The sequence below is a fragment of the Thermobia domestica genome, chromosome 8 (genome assembly GCF_964235325.1).
Source record: "Thermobia domestica chromosome 8, izTheDome1.hap1.1, whole genome shotgun sequence".
Taxonomy (NCBI): Eukaryota; Metazoa; Arthropoda; class Insecta; order Zygentoma; family Lepismatidae; genus Thermobia; species Thermobia domestica.
The window spans coordinates 48,263,436-48,273,037 of record NC_137461.1 but is presented as its reverse complement, the minus strand read 5'-3'; positions in this window follow the sequence as shown (position 1 = coordinate 48,273,037).

Genomic DNA, 9,602 nt, shown 5'->3' with positions numbered 1-9,602 from the left:
TTTTACTGTTACGATCACCATACTCCCTTCAACTATCGTCGCTCGAAATTACAGAAAAAACACATTTTGAACATATTTTAAGCAAACATGTATTCTATAAAAAGTGGATGGAAAACTGCTAGAAGCTTTCAAAATGTGGATATGAAAAAGAACATATGCTGTCAAGGAGTAAAAGAAATAAAGGAATGTTTGAGAATGTGAGTAAGAATAATGGTATGTAACAAGAAGGTATGTAACGTGAACTTGACGCGCAAAAGTAGTGTAGTGTGAAGTGGCACTATATATTCCTAATAGAAAGAAGATTATAATGGAGATGAAATATATTCTTGGGACCCTTAAGCGTTTACAGGATTAGTAAGCTTCTCGCTATCTATTATCGTTTTTGCTCTATTGTAACATTTCTGGTTTGAATATTACCTGCTCCATCAACAAACTTGATTCCTGACTTTTGACTCTCTACATCATGGCCAAAATTGATCTTGATCAATCAAGTAGTTCTTGAGATTCTAACTTTTGACTCTCTACATCATGGCCAAAATTGATCTTGATCAATCAAGTAGTTCTTGAGATTCTAACTTTTGACTCTCTACATCATGGCCAAAATTGATCTTGATCAATCAAGTAGTTCTTGAGATTCTAACTTTTGACTCTCTACATCATGGCCAAAATTGATCTTGATCAATCAAGTAGTTCTTGAGATTCTAACTTTTGACTCTCTACATCATGGCCAAAATTGATCTTGATCAATCAAGTAGTTCTTGAGATTCTAACTTTTGACTCTCTACATCATGGCCAAAATTGATCTTGATCAATCAAGTAGTTCTTGAGATTCTAACTTTTGACTCTCTACATCATGGCCAAAATTGATCTTGATCAATCAAGTAGTTCTTGAGATTCTAACTTTTGACTCTCTACATCATGGCCAAAATTGATCTTGATCAATCAAGTAGTTCTTGAGATTCTAACTTTTGACTCTCTACATCATGGCCAAAATTGATCTTGATCAATCAAGTAGTTCTTGAGATTCTAACTTTTGACTCTCTACATCATGGCCAAAATTGATCTTGATCAATCAAGTAGTTCTTGAGATTCTAACTTTTGACTCTCTACATCATGGCCAAAATTGATCTTGATCAATCAAGTAGTTCTTGAGATTCTAACTTTTGACTCTCTACATCATGGCCAAAATTGATCTTGATCAATCAAGTAGTTCTTGAGATTCTAACTTTTGACTCTCTACATCATGGCCAAAATTGATCTTGATCAATCAAGTAGTTCTTGAGATTCTAACTTTTGACTCTCTACATCATGGCCAAAATTGATCTTGATCAATCAAGTAGTTCTTGAGATTCTAACTTTTGACTCTCTACATCATGGCCAAAATTGATCTTGATCAATCAAGTAGTTCTTGAGATTCTAACTTTTGACTCTCTACATCATGGCCAAAATTGATCTTGATCAATCAAGTAGTTCTTGAGATTCTAACTTTTGACTCTCTACATCATGGCCAAAATTGATCTTGATTAATCAAGTAGTTCTTGAGATTCTAACTTTTGACTCTCTACATCATGGCCAAAATTGATCTTGATCAATCAAGTAGTTCTTGAGATTCTAACTTTTGACTCTCTACATCATGGCCAAAATTGATCTTGATCAATCAAGTAGTTCTTGAGATTCTAACTTTTGACTCTCTGCATCATGGCCAAAATTGATCTTGATCAATCAAGTAGTTCTTGAGATTCTAACTTTTGACTCTCTACATCATGGCCAAAATTGATCTTGATCAATCAAGTAGTTCTTGAGATTCTAACTTTTGACTCTCTACATTATGGCCAAAATTGATCTTGATCAATCGAGTAGTTCTTGAGATTCTAACTTTTGACTCTCTACATCATGGCCAAAATTGATCTTGATCAATCGAGTAGTTCTTGAGATTCTAACTTTTGACTCTCTACATCATGGCCAAAATTGATCTTGATCAATCAAGTAGTTCTTGAGATTCTAACTTTTGACTCTCTACATCATGGCCAAAATTGATCTTGATCAATCAAGTAGTTCTTGAGATTCTAACTTTTGACTCTCTAAATCATGGCCAAAATTGATCTTGATCAATCAAGTAGTTCTTGAAATTCTAACTTTTGACTCTCTACATCATGGCCAAAATTGATCTTGATCAATCAAGTAGTTCTTGAGATTCTAACTTTTGACTCTCTACATCATGGCCAAAATTGATCTTGATCAATCAAGTAGTTCTTGAGATTCTAACTTTTGACTCTCTACATCATGGCCAAAATTGATCTTGATCAATCAAGTAGTTCTTGAGATTCTAACTTTTGACTCTCTACATCATGGCCAAAATTGATCTTGATCAATCAAGTAGTTCTTGAGATTCTAACTTTTGACTCTCTACATCATGGCCAAAATTGATCTTGATCAATCGAGTAGTTCTTGAGATTTTTGATTGTACACTCATGTCCAAAATTATTGAAGCATATCTATAAATATGTTGTTGTAGGAATATAATTTGATAACGAATTCGCCCAGTATTTCTTACAATATTAGTATGTGTATACAATCTGCAAAGATATGTATGTGGCAAATTTCATTCCAAAAGAGCAGTAAATACGAAGAATAAAACTTTCTCGTCCACTTAGCAACATATTGTTTTACTCATTCTAGTTTTCGCATTTATAATTCATTTCCTATGAAATTTACCACAAATATACATTTCCCGATTATACACAAAATACCAATATTTATAGTACTCTGCAAAATCATTATCAAAATACATTCTTACAAGAAGACAGTTATAGACATGCGACAGTAATTTTGAACATGAGTGTACATATAATGGGGTCAACTGAATGGATTATCTTCACCAACGAACTTCATTCCTAACTTAAGACCCTCTACATCATGGCCAAAATTGATGGTAATACATCAAGTAGTTCTTGAGATGTATTGTCTCCCATTCCAGATACAAACATGGAAAGAGGGTAAATAAAGGAGTTTGTGAGATGTATTGTCTCCCGGACGCGCGGATTGAAGATATGTTTAATAAAGAAGTCTTGTTAAACCAAACTCATTAAACCATAAAGAACTGGTTAAAAACTATTTGAGAAAAACTAGGCCTATATATTTTCCAAAAATTTTTTTACATGTTAATTTATTTTATTTACTAACGACAGAATAACATAAATAATAATATTTTTTTCTCTCTTTTAAAAATTAAAAATAACAATGATTATTAAAAAAACTGTTATAATGAAAATTTAAAATGAAACAGTAAATATGTATTCTTCGGTACTTTGTTCCCATAATGTTCGGCAGGTAGTACTAAATCTTCTGCTCTCAAAGGCTCCAACCTGTCATGTTATGTCACTGTCTCGGTACAGCATTCATGCCGTAATTTTCCAAAAATTATTTACGGAAGGAAATATTGGTTTCCTACGACTTAAGCCCCATTGTACGTCTGCTGGGAAATCACTCGCTTTATCGCAACCAATGGATGAATCGAAGCTAGGCACATGACGTTACGAATTCTGTCTTTGGTCAAAAGACAGGTGTCGTTGCCCACTTAGAAGATATTGTGTTGTTGAACACGGTCATGCGAAATTGGATTATGGAGAATACACACTCGTGAATGCCAACTTTTTTTTTACGAGTTCAAATTTCGCATTCTCAACATCTAACAGCAAACAACATTAACATTGTGCTTGGGTCTGGTATGGTGAATGAATGCAGCTCACGCCACCGATTTCTAAAATTTCTTGTTCGTAATATTTTTCTTTTTAAAAATCCTTGCTATATATACTACCGTTACCGGCTAATCAAGAGTACACCTATATCCCGTTCTTTACACTTCCATCAATAATTCTATCTATATATTAAGTGCTAGATTTATACAGGGTGTAACATAAATATATGGCCAAAAGTGACGAGGTGATTTCGGACATCCAAATAAGTAAAAATGTTCCTATATACATGGGTCCGATGCCGCTTCATTTCTGAGGTACAGGGTGTTCAAATGTCGAGTCCCTCCAATGGCTCACTAAGGAAAAGTGAATGGAAATGTTCAATATTACAGGAATAATACAATGAAGTGGAATTATGCCTGTGCACATACATTTACACTAACATAGAGAATGAAACTAATCAACATTTGAGGTTATTGGGTTGTCAGTGTTGCCAACCTGGTACAAAGTGTTATGTTTTCAAATAGCACTAACGTCCACGCGTTAGCAAAAATTTGCTGACATTAAAACGTTCCTAACATGGGCAGATTCCGGTTAGTTTCCGAAAGACAAGGCGTCCAAGTGTGAAGTCAATTAACGGCGAACAATATTAAACAACGGTTCATAGATCACAACTCTTGCATGAAAGTGTTATTGTGTCGTTACAAATGAATGCACAAGAGAATAACTTACATGTGAAGCCACAAAATAATTAAATATTTAAAGCCACAAAGTAATATTTTGGGTAACAATGTTACTTACTTCGTATAAAGACCAGAGTGCATTTGCCAGGGATCAACCTGACAATGAGAAACATATCAGAAATCAACAGGATTCGAGTTCGCGCCGCCACTCCAGTGTTTATTTGATGTCAATGAACATAATAACAGAGGCCATTGTGTGCAGTCTAACACTTTCGTTAACTTGTGTACCTGAAGCAGCCATACAGAAAATTCAACTCGAACCCAGTCGCCACTGCCTCTACACAATACGCAGTCGTGACTTGAAGACAATACACCGCATGGGGTACAAGAGGAACCAGCAGCAAGAGAAACAAGTGTGCTTTTGTTTTCGTGATCCTGATAGTCCTGAAGGACAGTTAAATCGGTTAAGCTGCAAGCTTTTGTGGAAAAAATGTTTCTACTCCTCGTGCGATTCACTTGGTGGATCGTCAGTAGTGAGTGCTGTTGGTTGTACACCATGTCTCGTGGCTGTAGGTACGTTTAATTATTAATATATGTGTGGTGCAACGATGGATAGACGTAAAAAAAAATATTAAACTCCGACTCTTTAGGTCCAAGGAAAGATTTGGTATTTATCGCAATAGGAGCTATTTAAGTTATTCACGGAAAACATTTAAATAAACAATTATTTTGTGTGTGTGCAATAACAAGAACAAAACGGGAAACAGTGGTAGTAAAAAGGAGGAGAGATGAGTTGTAGATCTACTTTTCAAGAAAAGTCCTTTAGTTTGTATCAGACGTAATATTTGGAAATTCCAGGTATTAGTTACACTATTGACTTTTGTTTACTAATCATAGACATGTATACAACACTACGATGTACTCCAATAGGGAGCTTGCAGATATACACTTCAGCTATGAAATAGCAGAAAAGCTTAGCGTCTGTACCATGATACATATCCCAACCGTTATTGTCCAGACAGAAGGATGTTTCAGTCCGTTCATTGTCATCTCATCGGACATGGGACGTTTCTTCCATCCACTGCTGACCGAGGCAAACCCAGAACAACAAGGACTTCAGCGATGCAGGAAGCGATGTTAGGTAGTGTCAAAGCAAATCCCTTTGTAAGTACAAGACAATTAGCTGAGATACATCGTGTTGATCACATTACGCTATGTAGGCTGTTCCACAGTCACGGGTTGGGTCCCTACCATAGCCAGCGGATGCAAGCTTTATCACTTGTCGACTACCCAGTACGATAGGCTTTCTGTTAATGCTTCTGCAACAGTGTGTGAGCGCTGGTTTTTTGCATTTATACGGTTTACAGATGAGGCAACGTTTAGAAGAACTGCAATTTTTAATTTTCATTATCAGCACTTTTGGGCTGAAGAAAATCCCCATCGAACTGTTCAAGTACAACATCAGCAGCAATTCTCTGTATTGATTATTGGGGGCCTTTCATGCTTCTAACCGGGGACCTTTCATAGGACCAACCTATCTCCCATTTTGGAGGAGGATTTACCCAATCGGTTGGACGATGTACCACTGGCCATACGACAGCAAATGTTCTTCATGTATGACGGAGCATCAGCACATCTTAGCCAGGATGTTCGTCTCTTTCTTAATTGTACCTTTCATGATCTTTGGATAGCCGCGGTGGGCTTATCGCCTGGCCTCCATGTAGCTTAGAGTTGAATCCACTTGATTTCTGCTTGTGAGGACATTTGAATTCATTTGTGTATGCTACCACAGTACCAGTCATAGAAACGCTTCGCGGTCTTATTCATGGTGATTGCGAAACAATCAGGAATACTGCGGGAATACACCAGTACATCAGGCAATCTATTCAACGAAGAGTGGAAGCGTGTATACACGCTGAAGGTGGTCACTTCCAACATTTCTTGAAATAAATTTCGTCACTACCTTTAAGAGCGCTGTCTTCCGAAGTTTACGTGTGCTATAAACGATCGCTGTGACCTCCATGGTATATCTTCCTCAATTGCTTACCTTTGGAAACATGCAATAGCTGTATTCTATGAGCCGTTGTTTACTATTGTGAGCCGTTAATTGGCTTCAATTGTCTTTCGAAAACGAAGCGGAATCTGTCCTATGTTTAGGAACGTTTTGATATCAGCAATCATATTAACATCTGGACGTCTAGTGCTATTTGAAAACATAACGCTTTGTACCAGGTTGGCAACACTGACAACCCAATAAGCTCAAATATTGATTGTCATTCTCCATGTTAGTGTAAATGTATTTGCTCTGGCATAATTCCACTTCATTGTATTATTCCTGCAATATTGAACATTTCCATTCACTTTCTCATAGTGAGTCATTGGAGGGATTCAACATTTGAACACACCGTATCTCGAAAACGAAGTTGCATCGATCCCATGTATACTGGAGCATTTTTACTTATTTGGATGTCCGCAATCACTTTTTCACTTTTGGCCATGCATTTATGTTACACCCTGTATATTTGTGATCAAGAAAAGTTTATATGTTTGTAGACAATCATTTCGAGTTCATATGTTTATGGACAATTCTTTTCGCCAATGAGATCCAGTAGCGTATTTAGGAGGGTTCTCCCGGATCGAGCCACCCCCTATTGAGTGCAAAGTTTTTTTTTTTTTTTTTTAATGTACTTGCAGTGATAAGAGAAAAACTCACGAAAATTCCAGCAAGCATCTCTTGTCGAAATGCAGAACAAAAGACAGCATATCTGCCTGCAACAGAATGACCCATCCCTCTTCACCTCCACCCTCCAACACACACACCAACAGGTTCATTCCCGTCCTGCCTAAAGGCCCTCCAGCACTCTGTAGAAAATATTTTCAATTATCTTATCTTTAGGCAGAACGGGAATTCCCGTTCTGCCTAATATTTGAAGAGAGGTAATTTTAGCGGGGAGTTTTTTTAAGGGAAATGCAGCACCGAAATGCTTGAGTCCTAGCTTGTTTTTATGCAGATCGGAACTCATGTATATAGGTCTAATGGCTATAATAAAGAGGGCTGGGACAAAATCCAAACGACCAAAATCAAAGGAAAATTTTGGATGAGAGAAAGAAAATCCAAGGAACTAGGCCCTAATGATACTACTAAATGGATGTACTGGTGCACACCGTATAGAATTATTTTTTCCATCAATTGTCATATATTCTAAAATGTTATCTGCAATTTTTCAATTTACTGAAATATTTTTTTCTTTTTAATGCTAAAAATAAAACATTAAAATATTATAATAAAGGAGCAGATTGGCTTTAATTAGCTTCACACACACCCTATGAAAAATTCTGGGTACTCTTATTTATTATAGATTTAATGCATTTGAAATACGTTCATCATATTACTGTAAGAACATCCATTTTAATGATGAAAAGTAACTGTGATGTTCTTTTATATATATTTTTAAAAAAGTCATCCTTATGAGGTAGCATATACGTAGCTATCTTTTATTTTGAGTATTGTATATTTATTTATTTTAGTTCTGAATTACTGATCAAAATTATTTTTAGCAAAAATCAAAATGTGAAATATATACTTACTATAACAGTTTTACGTGTTTTATTGGGTTTTCAGTATTTAAAGATTGGTTATTTCAATAAAGTGAAAAATTACAGATAACGTTTTAGATGCATGACAGTTGAAGAAAAATAAATCATCCTTTTATTAAGCTGCACGTATTATTCTGTCCCTCGAATTTTGTCCGTTTTGTCAGAATTTTCTTTGGATTTTGTCCTCTTAGATTTTGTCCTGCTTTCGTAATGATCTGTTCAGTAACTCTAACATATTCTGTTTTTTTTTTTTTAAAAAAAAAACTATATCTTCAAGTTTCATCATAAATTTAGATGTTACTCAACTTGTTCTTCTCAAAACAAAATGACTAGGATACAATTCTGTTATTAGCAGTGTTATTTACGTCTACTTTAGTGAAGATGAATGTGATTTTTTTTTTAATATATCTGGAGGAAAATGGAAAATTTATTGATTCAGTTGTAAGAAATCCGTTTAACTTTGTAACTGCAAAGAACAGAAAACAAACTTACTTCGGTCTAATATCAAGTCATTTTACAACAAAAAATCATTCGGATTTCCAATTATTTATTTTCATCGTGGTAAGGCTCGCAGTATTTTTTATATAAATACTCCAGTTTATGACGCCTGCTCAATGCGATGACCAACATGGAAAGTTTCTTGGCCATGTGGGTCACGTTGTAATTAGTAACAGGAAATATGGCACACGGTATATCCAGGCAATATTAATGTTGAGTCATTGACGGATCAGAAGCACACGGACATGTCTTTCCATGTTGGTCATCGAGCCAGTGTCTTTCCAGAAGTGTGCACAGGTTTCCTCGCGGTTTTTCCATTGTCTATCATATTTTCATTCCCTAAACTCTTTCCACATTTCTTTAATTATCTGCCTCCTTTAGCCTAAGAGGCAACACTGTGGAATGTTAGTTTGTTTCAAAGGAATCTAAAAGGATACGTCACTAACTCTTCTCCAGCTATCTACCTTCTTAAGACAACTTTTTTTCTTTTTTTCTTTTTCCTTTTTTCTTTTTTTTTTTTTTACATAACCAGTATTATACAGTAGCTGTTATATGTCATCAGCTCCCATACGTTGTAAACAATCTGTTATTTGCTACGTGGGAGGGGGGAACGGAGTATATAGTAAGTAACTCAGTGTTAGTATACACCTCCACGGCAAGGGGCTCCACTTTAGATCTACGATCAAGTCAGTTTGTGATGAAGAACATTCTACCTATTGTTCTTATTTTCGTCTCTTTCGCAAATCCTCATTGGATCAATTCTTCCAAAATCATTACGTATTATTAATGTTTGTCTCCTTTAGCACACAGATCAAGACTCTGGGTCATGAACCTGCAGATGTAATGATATTATTTAATTTCATTTTATCCACTACATTCGGCCCTACTGTAGTTATGCAACCACGCACAACACACCAAAAATTCTTCGCCATCTTGATTTTGTTCAAAATATTGATGGTCTTTCAACGACTTTTTGCTACTTGGTGGTAAGTTATTCTATCTGTCACGAATCGGACCCATCTGTTCTAACGAAATATCCTGGACTACCCCGCTTCCTGTGAGGAACTCCCTTGCGCCGCCACTGAACGATTCAGAATCATGCATTTTTGGATAGAGCAGATTACAAGTC